The sequence below is a fragment of the Ptychodera flava genome, chromosome 16, assembly GCF_041260155.1.
Source record: "Ptychodera flava strain L36383 chromosome 16, AS_Pfla_20210202, whole genome shotgun sequence".
NCBI lineage: Eukaryota > Metazoa > Hemichordata > Enteropneusta > Ptychoderidae > Ptychodera > Ptychodera flava.
In genome coordinates, this window is record NC_091943.1 from 28,648,375 (window position 1) to 28,663,230 (window position 14,856).

At 35.5% G+C, this 14,856-nt stretch overlaps 1 long non-coding RNA gene across 1 annotated transcript; it reads left to right on the top strand.

Moving 5' to 3' along the window:
- Nucleotides 1-3,188: 3,188 nt before the first annotated feature.
- Nucleotides 3,189-10,072, top strand: LOC139115008 (uncharacterized). The gene is made up of 4 exons (XR_011548012.1): nucleotides 3,189-3,509; nucleotides 4,302-4,337; nucleotides 9,444-9,500; nucleotides 9,992-10,072. It is a non-coding gene; the product is annotated as an uncharacterized lncRNA (long non-coding RNA).
- The last annotated feature ends 4,784 nt before the right edge of the window (nucleotides 10,073-14,856 follow it).

Below are 14,856 nucleotides of genomic sequence, written 5' to 3' on the forward strand. Positions count from 1 at the left end.
GTAGCATCGCACGTAACCAGCATACTTTCTTGAAAGCATTATGTCTCATCAAAAATGACATGAAAACTCTTTTTTTCCTATATATTTTCTAAATTCAGAGAAGCTAACTATTGGTATGGTAGAAATAGTTTACTTAAATGATGAAGGAGGTATATATTTGGGGCAGAAAACCTAAAGTTTGGTCTCCTAAGATATTTCATTGTTTAATGTTCAATTCTCCTTTATCATGTTCTGTTGTTTTTTCCACATTTGTTGACTGTTAAACCATTTAACCTCACGAGTCCTGTATAGCTGACATTTTGTAGAGCTTATAAGGTCAGTCGGTGGCATCTGTCTGTCTGTCTGTCTGTAATGTATGTATGTATGTATGTATGTATGTATGTATGTATGTATGTATGTATGTATGTATGTATGTATGTATGTATGTATGTAGTGTGTGTGTGTGTGTGTGTGTATGTATGTATGTATGTAGTGTATGTATGTATGTATGTATGTATGTATGTATGTATGTATGTATGTATGTATGTATGTGTTTGTGAGTGTGTATGTATGTATGTATGTATGTATGTATGTATGTATGTATGTATGTATGTATGTATGTATGTATGTATGTATGTATGTATGTATGTATGTATGTATGTATGTATGTATGTATGTACGCACGTACGCACGCAAGTACATAAGGTATTTTTACAGCTGCTTTCTCACTTTCTCACTTGTGTGTGTGTGTGTGTGTATGCATGTATGTATGTATGTATGTATGTATGTATGTATGTATGTATGTATGTCAATTTCTATCCTTGGACTATTTCACTACCAACATTGTCATCTCCTACAAAACCTGACCTTGCTAAAACAATTATCTTGCCTGCATGCTACAGGCACATTCAAGTCTATCTTAATCAGTACACTTCAACATAATCAAGTAGTTATAAACGATTTTATGTTATAGCACCCTCCATAGCCATTTCTGTATTTTCAATGCTCAAATCCAATTTGAATACAAGACATTTTCAGTATATATCACCACTTCTATTAGGGAGCCTTCAGTAATTACAGGGGGGTGGGCCGGGGGAATTGGGGAGGGTCACTTTTTAGAAAACAGTTCAAGGGGGAGGGTCACTTTTTATAAACCTATCTTGGGGGGAGGGTCACTTTTGACAGAAGCTGATATTATGGCCAAAACTTTGATTGTCCGTGTGATATTTCCTGAATCATAAGGAAATCACCAACAAAATACGCACACACTTATAGACCGCCATGCATAGTGAATTGACATTGGGTGAGATTCCAAAATCAAATTTCTTACACAACCATAGACTTGTAACCACTCTAGTCTAATCAAGAACAATAATCTTAATAATCAAGCATACATAAATGCACAGATTTATCTAATTTTGTACTGAAAAAAAATTATTCATAGTTTCATCATAGACCCCTATGCATAGTGAATCGACATTTTGGTGAAATTCCAAAATCAAATTTCTTGCACAACCATGGACTTGTAACCATTCTAGTCTTATCAAGAACAATAATGTGAATAATCGAGCATGCATAAATGCACAGATTTATCTAATTTTGTACTGAAAAAAAATTATTCATAGTTTCATCATAGACCCCAATGCATAGTGTATGGACATTTTGGTGAAATTCCGAAATCATATTTCTTGCACAACCATAGACTTGTAACCACTGTAGTCTAATCAAGAACAATAATCTAAATAATCAAGTATGCATAAATGCACAGATTTATCTAATTTTGTACTGAAAAAAAATTATTCATAGTTTCATCATAGACCCCAATGCATAGTGTATTGAATGACATTTGGTGAAATTCCAAAATCAAATTTCTTACACAACCATAGACTTGTAACCACTCTAGTCTAATCAAGAAAATTAATATCAATAATCAAGAGTACACAAATGCAAAGATTTACCTATTTTTGTATTGGAAAAAAACTATTCATAATTTCTTCATAAACACCATGGATAGTGAACCAACTTTTTAGATGAAATTCAGAAATCAATTTCTTGTACACAAGTGTTCATTTTACTTCTCTATTCAAGCAAAGTACATTTAAATACATTATCAAACATATATAAAATACAGATATAGCATGTTTTGTGGGGGTAAATTGTCAATAATTTGCCTGATAGACTCCATGTATTATGATTTGATATTTTTGGATGAAGCACTAAATCAGCTACATCTTGCCTTCTTATAGTTGCACAAAATATGGTGACCCTCCCTAAACTGTATGAAATACCATATCTCTTCAAAAATTCTTGCGTGATAAATTGCGACTGTCCCTCCAAAAACACCAGCCCTCCCCTCTGTAATTTGTCCCTAACATAACAATTGAACCAATTGTTATGTAAATTAGCTGATACTGTTTTAGTTATTCCCGGGGAGAATACCGCAGTGGTTGGGGGGGAGGGTCAAGTTTTAGAATGTCGGACAAGGGGAAGGTCACATTTTAGACAGGAGGATGGGGGAGGGTCACATTTTACGGTACAGGTGTTCGCGAAATTCCCCCGGCCCACCCCCCCCTTGTAATTACTGAAGGCTCCCTTAAAAAGACAGCAACATTCTTTTGCCTATTTGGCACTTCTGAACTTAGAAACTGCAGTTACAATCACATTTGTACACTTTTACTGTTGCCCATTGACAAATATATATTTCATAGGGAATATATCATACAGAAATACTTGTTTAATATGTACTGTATGTTTTTCACTGTAAACAGTGAGGCATTTCACACACATCCATGCTATAAGGAATGACAGATGGGTAAATAGCAGTCAGTAGAAAGAAGCCAGTACACTTCGGCCAAAAGCCAACTTCAAGTTGGACTAAAACATTCTAAGCCCTCCGAGCTTCAACCCAACTCCTCTAAAACCGACGTGGACTTAAACGTTTCATGCAATTTCATGGGAATTGATTCATGGGAATCAAAGAAAAAAATACCCCAGCACGATTTACTGCTATTACACACGAGCTGAAAAGTACCCATTCACTTCTACGCGCGCCCGGAGTGAAATTCAAACCTACTGTGATAGTGGGACCATGAGGGCGCAAAGGATGATTTTCCGATCATCGGCAGTAGGAGCCTCGGTCGTCTCAGGTCGACCTTCGTCGGGTCAGATTTTCCGCTTTGCCTGAACGTTTTGAATTTTTAACTGAAGGGAGTCTGCTAATAAGTTGCATTTCGCCTAAAATTCAATTTCGGTCGGTTGAAATACATAAGAATCACATGTTTAGAATTACAACGCATTTCGTCACAATATTTCAATTAGTCCGGTCTTGCTCAGTGCCCTTGAGAGGTACTCGTGCCATACTAAAACGTCTTTTTGGGTTCGATCTTGACAAGTCAACGTTTTCTGCCAATTTCAATCTGCAGCTAAGTGTTTATTTAACGACAGCAATGCGAGCTTCAAATTCCGTACTCATTGATCATGACGTACTATTTGGACTTGGGACAACCAACTACTTTACAGGCCGTAGAGAGGTATCCTTTATATAAGTGTTCATTTGGTAAATATGATAAATTAGAATGCCAGGTAGGATTGTCTAAGACTGATATGAAGACCTCTTTGTGTGTCGTGTACCATGCCCCCGTTGAATAGGGTAGGTTGGTCAGGAACCTATTTTCTATCTATCAGGTCACTATAAAGAACGCGATAAAATTCTTGCTCCCTTATTGTAAATAACTTTTGGCATGTGCAAGGAAGCAAACGATATGATATCAAAATTCACTGTGGGTAAAAAGTTGAATTCTCACCACAACATGATTTTGAGATACTGATATAGTGATCTCATAAATACTTTTAAGACAAATGTCATCGCGGTCATGGCATAAAATTATGTTTGTTCGTGAAACTAGCTGAACTCATTCGATTTTTCATCTATTTGGACATTTCTGACATTAAATTCCTGTAGGACCTGAACTTTCACTTTTGCTTCTGTAATCTTGCGTGTTTTACCCGTACAAATCCGCCATTTGGAAATACGACTCACTTCAATGGCAAAATCATATTTTGGGTACAGAGATTTGGTGATAGCATCATGCTGTTATGGAAATACACAGAAAAATCGGAATTTTTATTCGTGCTTTCCGGAAAATCGCTCATATTTTTTCCTTTGCTTTGGCATAAACACAAGAATATTATACATTCCATTACGGAGTAGTCACACACACATTATTTTGTTGCCAAGGACGGTTGTTACCGGACAAAGAGTGCCGGGTAGTGTTTGGCAAATCAGTCTGGCTTGTTTCCGTTTTCTTTAATTCAAATACCAGCTCGCCTTTTTTCACTTTCGGACGAAAAGCTGTCAGGTAAGTATTAAGATATACGAGAAATGGCACACCATGAACATCTATCATAAAATTCAAAGTCTGTAGATCTGATTTATCTTCTCTGACTCTTACTAGCATGATCAATAGTCCCTGCCTTGATATTTGTACTCAAATGTCATCATTCTTTATATCTGCTCCGTCAGAAACGCGTGAGTAATTTCTTTGTGTCTTTCTGTCTCACTGTATCTCTTTCACTCCCTCTCTCTATCGATCGATCGATCGATCGATCGATAGATAGATAGATAGATAGATAGATAGATAGATAGATAGATAGTTATTTATTATTAAACACATAACTTCCCTCTGAAGGGAAGAAAAGGGTTACAAAAACAAAAGAGGAAGTTACTCAAACGAAACCAAAAGTGTTTCGAAGTAATAATACGAAAAGAAATAATTCAAACCCAAAAAAAAAACCAAATCAAATGATGATTACATTTCTGATAGGCGTTCCATTCTCAATTTCATACATGTAGATATGTATTGTGCTAGAGGAATTGATATGCTAGTATTTTTCATTATGAATTCAAATTTGTTAGGCATATCATAAATGCGGTGTTATATTTTGCAGCTGCAGCAAACAAGAGATTTCTTTGGCTGGTGTAAAATTTGCAAGAAATGATGAAATGTTGTTCATCTTCTACAAATTTACTATCGCAAAGTTCGCAGATTCTTTCATGTACCGGAATTTTATTGTGGCGTCCTGTTTAAATTTTTAATGAATGATTACTTAATCTAAATTTGACAAGACTGTCTCGGAGATCAATATTATTGATAGTAGTAATGTAATTTTCAAGCTCGATACTTGTTTAAATATTCTGTATGTTCTCATTTATTTTTTGCATCTTTATTCGTTCTTTTATCATCTTGGATTTCTCTTTCCCACAATTCATCGTATGTGCCTTTAAGTTTGCCATAAATTTTGGTCGATTCAGACCTAGTGATAATGTGATCGGAATTAACAAGTTGCATTTCCCCGATATTAGTACAGATTGACTCAATCTTACAATACCACTTGCTTTTCAGAGTTTTGTTAACAAGGAATGCTTCCTTTAACAGGCAGTGTTCGCTATTATTAAGTCTATTAAAGTATTTGATCATCTGTTTTTGAATAAAATTTCGATGGGATAACGACCAAGTTCACTGTATGTTGCAAGTTTTGATGTGTTTCTTGAAATTCCCAATAAGAATCGGCAAAAGCTGAGGTGAACGTCTTCTATAGCTGATTTGGAGGTACACTCGTGTCCCCATACCTCACAACCATACACAAGAATGGGTCTGATAAGTTTATCAAATAATGATTGTGCTAATGGGACATTTAGATTTCTACAAATTTTTTCTTTTAAAAGGTACACTGCTTTCATACCCTTTTTCTTAAGATTTTCCTGCCCTGTTTTAAATTGCACTTAAGACCAAACCAAGGTAGTTAAATTGTTTGACTATTTTAAGCTCCTTGCCCCCAATAAAGAATACGTGATTATCCAAATATCTGTTAGACTTATTAAATATCATAATATTTGATTTATCCGTGTTGACCGTTAAGTGCCATTTTGTAGTGTACATGGCTAATTTGTCCAAACAATTTTGTAGTCCTTTTTTGGATTTTGATAGAATGACGATGTCGTCAGCGTAGAGAAGACAGCTGATGCTAGTCTTATCAAGGGTTGGTGGGTCACAATTATCATTATCAAAGATGTTTGGAAGGTCATTAATGAACAGGTTGAAGAGTGTTGGACTTAGGTTACATCCCTGTTTTACCCCTACGGTAGATTTGAATTGTTTGGTTAGACCACCATTAGTTTTAATCTTGTACGTCATATTGCTATATATGGATTTTATAATATTATACATTTTGCCTGTTATATTGTTTCTCAAGAGTTTAACGTTGACGCCACCATTCCAAACACTGTCAAATGCTTTTTTTTAAAATCGATGAAGCACGCATATATTTTAGTACATTTTTTACTTTTGTTTGTATTCGAACATTCACTATGATACAGATACTTATTGACAATGGTTTGTAATATAAACATGTTATCGGAGGTACGGCAGTTTTTCCGAAAGCCAAATTGTTGTTCAATCAGTTTCTTGTCTGTATTCAGGTATTCTGTCAATCTATGATTTAATATACTAGTGAATAATTTTCCTAAACAGCTTGAAATAGCGATTCCTCTATAATTTGAAGGGTTTGTTTTTGAGCCTGATTTATATATTGGGACAATTAGACTAGTATTCCATGATTTGGGCATTACTCCAGAATTAAGGACAACATTAAACAGTTTTCCAAGAGCACTTGTGAGATAGTAACCTCCACATTTAAACATTTCATTGCACAATTTATCTTCTGCAGATGATTTATTGTATTTGAGTTGCCCTACAGCGCGTTGAATTTCATGGTTTAGAATAGGACCGTTTAAGAAGTCGTTTTGTTTATCATAATCTGATTCAAGGTTCTCAAGTTCTTCCATAATGTTAGCTTCATTTGTGATGTAATGAATAATATCTGGATTATAATCGTTGTTAAGCAGCATTTTGAAGTGGTTCAACCAATCAGAAGGAGTTACAGACTCAATTGCAGAATTACTGTCACAATCTTCATTCATTTCGCGTAATAACTTCCAAAAGTGTGATGAATTACCTCTAGAATGTTCTAAATTAAATATTTTCAATCTTTTCATGTCATTTTTCTTACTTTTGATGAGTTTCTTCCATTGTTTTTTCAGGTAAATGCTCGTCCTCGAATCGAAGGGTCATTAGGGTATTTCTGTAGCAACTTTAATGCGTTTTTAAGCTGGTCACGAAGCTTGAAACAATTATGATCAAACCAGTTATTATTTGTTTGACGTTTTGATTCCTTGCATATTGTTATGTAATCCGGAATCTCGTTGTTTGACTGTGTGTCTTCGTTTAGGTGTTAAAAAGACTGAAAAGACAGGTGGTGCACCATCTTCATTCGGTAATTCTTCACAATGATCATTTTTATCGCTCAAGTCTTTTAGTTGACATTTCATTGCTTCAATATTCTGGTTCTGTTCTCTTTTTAGGCACTCTTTTTGCGATTGGTATGTGTTTTCAATTTCATTGAGCTTTGCATTAGAGTAGTCCCTCAGTTTTTCTTCCGTCCTTGTCACTCTCTTGTTTAAAAGCCGTTCAATGCTTTAAAAACAGTCTTTCAGTTGAATATCTAACGCAGTTTGAGTAGCCAGGATTTTATTGTCAATAATTTTGGATAAGTTGACCACTGATTTGTTTATTTTTTCCCTTTCCTTTTTCATTTTATCGCTATCTGTTTTCAAAACATGAACTGTCTCCTTAATATATTTAAGATCAAGCATGTTCTATGATATTATACGTTTGTCTTCGCTGTACAGATCAACAATCTCAGTATATTTTTCTTCCAGGAGCTGAATAATAGTATCGTAAATCTGCGTTTTCTGCTGCGCGTTTTTTAGGTGATCTGCCATCACAGACTGCGGCAAGACAGCTTCTTGCCTACTGGAGTAACATTGTTAAGTGTTTCTATAAGCGATTTCTCAAAAGCGGGTTTATCTTAATTTTGCTCACAAAACTCTTAATGAACACCAGAATGCAACTGACTTGTTTTTGTTTCAGCTTCAGTGTCTGAACTGTGATTGCCGTTGGCGATAGGTAAAAAATCGTCAACATGGTGCTCTTCATTTTGTTCATCTGGATGGATTACGGAATTTAGAGAGCCAAAAAACCTCTCAGCGTCTTCCCTGGTTTGAAAACCTTTGAATAGTGCACTTGGATACCTATCAACGCTTTTATAACACTCTTCCCATGATTCAAAAACGCCTACGGATCTGCCTTTGACTACGGCGTAGAACTTGGACTTACTGTTCTGTTTCGTTGTCTTTGTTTCCTTTGTTCTGTGTTTATCGGTTTCACTTCGTCTTCACAGGCCAAGTCACGGTCACGGTCACGTAGTCTGCGAGTTCGTTTTTCTTCAGCCATTCTTGATCAGATAGTTCTTGAGTTCTTTACAATCAGGTGTATGTACATTCAGTCATGAAATATTCCAAAGTTACCAAGACAATCGATAAAATTATCGAGCGCTCGACACACGCGTCATTTCAAGATGGCGTCGACGTCCATATCACACAACGCACTATATTGGCGAGGTTGATATTAATACTTTAGGGAGCAGAAGACAAAATGAAGAAAGATTTATCAAAGTTACGAGCATTTTCCCTCTAAGTTACCAAGATAGAGAATAGATAGATAGATAGATAGATAAAATGCTGTTTTCACTTTGGTACATGTGCACTCTTTTTTAACCGGTCCGTGAAATCTCTCTGTCCGCTGTAAATTTTGATATGATATATTTTACATTACTTTTATTAATTCTGTATAATATGTCGTCTTCTTTCAAAGTGGTATCAAATACTCGGTGTTTAACTGGTCAACATGCCTTTATGTTATTGTTGTTATTGCTGTCATCCGAATTTTATTTTAGTCCGGGCCAGCATTTCCTGTCAACAAGACCACTGCCAATTTAACACAACGCACTATATTGGCGAGGTTGATATTTCATATTTCAAAATACTTTAGGGAGCAGAAGACAAAATGAAGAAAGATTTATCAAAAGTTACGAGCATTTTCCCTCTAAGTTACCAAATAATATTAGTAATGTCTGACTATGGAAGAAAAGAGAAAGCAATACCTACCCTTCTGAGGTGTTTTCTGGAATGAATGCTTTTGTTACATGTAAAACGGTAACCATGATTAGTCACAGACAATGAGGTCTTTCGCCTGTATCTGGATAGATAGATTGCATGCATTGTTTCTCAAGATATACTATCTGAAGAAATGCCTGGTCTCACTAGTTATAATCGGAGATCGTATCGCTATCGCTAGTGGAATCATGACGGTTATGGCTACCCCTTAACTGACCATTCGGTTGGTGGAAAATAATTTCACCAGCATGCTTCTTTTCTAGTGTGTCCGAAATAACGAAGTCATGCATGGTAGACCAATTTTCCTATCTTGCATTAATTACAATATATTTTGTGTGAAACATTGAAAGAACTCTATTTCTAAAAAATATGCTTATTCGTTTATTTAAAGGCATATATCGAAAATTACCTAAGAGAACACTTGAAAGGTGGACAAAGGAGAAAGACGGTAAGTTTCAAAGACAAGATGACTTGACGATTTCTACGCGTAAGTGCAATAATAGAGTATTATTTTATTGTTATAAATAGACAGAACAAAACTATTATTGGTGGCCGGTTTATCGTAATAGAAAATCAAACGAACTTTCCGAGGCGAAAGAATTGTTGATGATAAAATAATGAACATGTTGCTATTATCAATATCTAACTTTATTTGTTATGATGATGATGACGAAGACACTCTTTTCCCAATATCAGTTCGTTGGAAGTAATGATTTTGATTCTTTGGCATATCAAATAAGCCCCGGACGTCGACCATATTGTATACAAACACATGTGACTACATTAAAACTTACTCCCCGAGTATTTCCCTATGTAGCATTGGGCACAGATAAAGAAAATAAGCAATATGTAATCGGTATTAATGCTTACAATGCTGTATATTTCGGTAGACAATTTTGAGTGGTATAACGAAAAATGAGCAAATGTTATATTTCATAGATCTGGAGATGTTTTGATTCTAATGTTGAAGAGGGATCTGATGAAATGGAACCTTTGAATTCAGCAGATACAACCATTGAAGTAAGTACAGCAATCAGCAATACAGCTGGCTTTTTTTGTATCATCCAGAGTAAATTTGCGAAACCGCGTGAATTGTTGTCCAACGATAAACACACTTTTAGTGTATTTCATATATTTGATTTGATATATACCTTTTGGAATCTTGGCAATGGTAAATGGTGATTAAATGAACAAGAAAGGAAATACAAAGATTATGATGATGATTGCAGTGATGGTGGTGGTGGTGGTGGTGGTGATACATTGTAACATGTAATATGACCGTGTATATCTGTATTCAGTTCGGTATAGTACCGATATCTTAATATTGAATCTTCTTCAACATAACAACGTCTTTGTGAACGTTTGGTTGCTTCCGGTATAAGATAACAGTTAGCAAGGTAGGCTAGTAGCTATCGGTGACTAGGCTTTAACATCCTTGTCGGAATATCACCAAGCTTTGTAAATATAGAACGACGGAATGCTAAGAATGCAGACTAAAAACGCAAAATAAAAACGTTCTGATATTATTAACGGAACTCTCAGTAGGCCCTGTGACATACATTGCGACGATATCATATAGAAAACCTTGGAACATGGCTTTTAGCTTAACCTCTATACTATGTATGGTTCAACGTCAAGATGTACAGAATTACACACATATACAGCCAGTTTTTGAACATGTTTGAGTCAGTAATTCTTTGTCACAATGGGCACGGTCCCTCCACAAAGTCAAGACTATAACTACCACCACTACAACCAGCACTACCACAAGCACCATCGACAAGACAACAAACGATTTAATAACAACAGCAAAGTCGCCACCATAATATAACCGCTGCTTCGAGCTTGCTAAAAAAAACGACTTAATGTTGAGGTAGAATGTTTAGCATCACCGCATATCATATTTTCCCTTCAGAAACTTGCAAAGAGGTACCTGTCAGAGGTAGCCGGTATCTATGTCTATCAGCAACTTCGAAGACGCCTGATCAATCCATCGACAGGACAGCGACACTCGCCTCAGGGTCCGTGCTTGTGTCAGCTGGTTGACGAACTCTTCTTCAACAAACCACACACCGACAGAAGTCCCGACATTAGTCTATTCAAGCGTCAGGTCTACAGCGACATTTTCAGACTGAACTTTTAACGACGGTTCTTGGGATTGTTTTCGTATCAATCATTTAGCGCAATGATGTGAAAGTACTATGTGCACCTACATCAATCTTTCACTGCAGGAGGCACAAATATGTAATTTCTTATGCAGTACTTTTCCAACTACTCGGATGGTGTGGGAAATTTTGCCTTCAAAATCCTATTCCATGGACTCTTCAAATCACTAACGATTTTTTGTATACCATAATATCATCTGATGTCAGTGTAGGACTGCCCCAAATCCACACATATGACATCTAGATTTTACATTGTGTTGTAACATTGTTTATATCGAATCTATTAGGCCTACATCAACTTTGGGTGATCATCCATTTGGCTAGCCTCTCTATACAATGATTGATCTAGTGTATGTTTAGAATACATTATAAATTGGGATGATCACACATGTGCAGGGGCTATACAATACAAAAGGGGCAAACAATAATTGATCTAGCTAAATATTATTAACGACGCCGTTTGTATTTCGTTTCACTTTCACTGTTTAAGAATAAAAATGCTTGATAGAAAACTACAGCTACAATATTTTAAAGGAATCTATGCAAACAGAGAAGCTGCACAGCAGCTTTTAGTTATGATAATCTTTCACAATATTGTTTTTCTATTTCTCTGTTATTTTACTTCAAACCTTTAAGAGATGCTATTTTACCTCGATAATATGAAGAAGTATATCCGTGCAGTCAATGACAAACTTCAAGTTAAGCTTTTGGTTGTTGAAATTCCTCAATAAAAACTACAAACAAATCAAACAAATCTTTGTAGTTCTGGTCTATGTCATATTGTCTGAAAAGTAAAACAACAATAACGATATGTTACAGCAAGATTGGATGTTAGCCTTAACTTAACTCTTACATATAATGTAATATAATACTTATATGCATGGGATAATGTTGTCGTCTGAGAACATATACACAGGCTGCCATTCCTTGCTATAACTTATGGAATATATAAAAAAGACAAATTTGTTTACATTTATAAACGTTTTACTCCATTTTTGCTTATATATGACAACTCCTGCCATGAATGAGACAAAATGACTCATAGTAGCATTTCCTGGAAGATGAGATGGATTATTATGATAAATGAGATTTTATCGACTGGTTGATACAAAACAAAACTTCACATCTTAATGTCGTCCACTAAATTCATTAAGTTATTAATTAGGGTAATTGTCATTCTCTTGTTTTATTATTCACTTTAAATCCAAAATAGCGAATTATCATTCCTTTACAATTAGCTAAGCGTTTAAAATAACAATTCTTATCTTACGTATTATTAATCTCTATACCATATTTGACCAAGTAAAGAGATTGAAGTCGACTTCAAAAATACTCTGTCATCGTAAAATACTTTAACAAAACATTTAAATATCATAGTACGAACCAAAGTGAACGTTAATTGTTAGATCGTATTTAGAGTTTGTTGAAAGTTCATTCGTATAGTTCGCTGAACCATTGATGCCTCAAACGTCATTACGATACTCACGGGCCGCTCACTGAAGAGGTCGGTGATTTTCGCAACTCTGATTGCATTGTTCTTCGTTGTTCGATAAATGTTGATCAATTCAGTTGATGCTTCAGTAGTCGGTTACTTTAGAGATATATCGCATTGGTTCATATTACATGCACATTAACGTTGTTACTCACACAGTCGAAGTTTAAGGATCATTTTGTCGTATTCAGTTCTTCTTGTCGTCATAGATGTTGGTTTCTAGTTCTCCGTCTTCGTGCAGTTTGCTCTGTACCCGTAGGATTCTTCGACCATGTTACTACTTGTTTCCTTTTCATGGTTGTTTCTCACCACCACGTCACTATACGCTTTTATGGAAGGTTTTTTTTGTTGAACTCGCCTTGGCCTGCTGAGCAGAGAGGTACTTTGGGATCATCAAAATATTGACATGTCATAATTAATATTCAAACGTCACTGTGACACATTGCAAAACCACGTGAAATTCTCATTTCCTTCATTAAGTGCTGTTTTATTTTCATCGTTTTAACATATATTCTTATTTTCCGTAAACACTCTCGTAAAAACGCAATTGGCGTTTTGTGCGTTTGTCGCAATTATGGTTTGTGTTCGTATTGACCTATAATTTTGATCTTGTCGTTTTATAATAATTTTACTAGTATCGATGACCGCTAGGTGTGAGATAAGATATCTCAGTAACAGCATTAAGCGGTTCACGAAAATTCAACAATTTCAAAATTGAAGTTGTTTCTTGCTACAAATTTTAGGCCTTGTTATGTCATTGCGTAACGTTTTATCTACAAAAGTTTTAACGTTGGCAGGGCAAGCTTACAATCACTTAGATATTTCTTAGGTGCAAGTCGTAGAATTGGACACTATAAATTTAAGTGCCATTTTAAAATTTCTGATTTGTTCGTTACAGCAACTTTGTGTTACTGGTAAGAAATATGGGGACAGCATTCTTATGACATAATTGAAAAAAGTCAAAGAAAGTGGTCAAAAAGAGCCAGTGGTCGGAGAATGTGGGCGGCTTCCCATTTTCGTTTCAAAAGTAAAACGTATTAGTTACTGTTTCATCGGAAATACATTACGTTATATAACCTTGATTTACTGGAGAGACATACTGAATATTCTCAGTTTTAATCATTGAAGATCTTTCGTTTGCAAATCTGTTTTACAGCTTATTGATGGAGATTCGTGTGAAGTGGTTGTCAGGATGATGTAGGAATTGTTTTTAGGGGAATTGTTACTAATATCTATAATGTGAAATGAATCTATTATTTCATTGATCACCAATAAATCATCAATAAATAGATTACACTGTACCCGTGCTTTTTGTAGCAATATTCACCTAACCTTGTTCGACAATCCTTTGCATTGATTTCGTACAGGTCTACAAGAAGAGACAGGTAAAAACACTAGCACGTGAAGACAACAGCAAGATATCAGCAACTCATATGAAAGGTGTCGTCTATTGTTGGTCGGGCTTGAATGCTAAGTTCTCATTCTTTGTATGTAGGCCCTGATAAAAAACAACAACAATTTTTATAGCATCGTAGATTTTAGGTAAATCTATTAAGCTGACCATCTTGTCTTTTACAAAGACATCAACGAGATATATCTTCCATTCAGGTAATCTGGTTTATTGCAAAGAAAATTTGATTTAGCCCGTGTTTTACCCTGTGTGAGTATTTCTTCATGAAAACACTGTAGTAGAGAAGAATAGGTGTCGAAGAATGTGTTGATGAACACTGCAAGATGCCTTTCTGACGATTCAGGAATCAAAGAGGGTGAGATGAAAGGTCCATATATGACCAGAAAAACAGCGGGTGGCAGAATGTATAATATGCTGGCGCCAGATACAACAATAAAGGCATGAAGTTTCATATTTCAATGCAAAAATTTGAATTTATTTATTTACATGTAAAACATTTTGCCGATCTTTTCCTTTTGAGACGATAAAGAGGAATCTGAACACACAATTGAGAGAAAGTTATAATTAAAGTCACTGGTCCCAACCACACTTCCCTGGCCAAGCTGATTAAAATCCTACGTAGAGGTACACTGGTCTTTAGTTTTCAGTCGTTAGTTTGCCGGACATTTCTGCTTTCCTGGCGTCTCTTCATGTCATGTGTGGAGGCGTTGCAGGCAAAAGCAGTACACATGGTGAA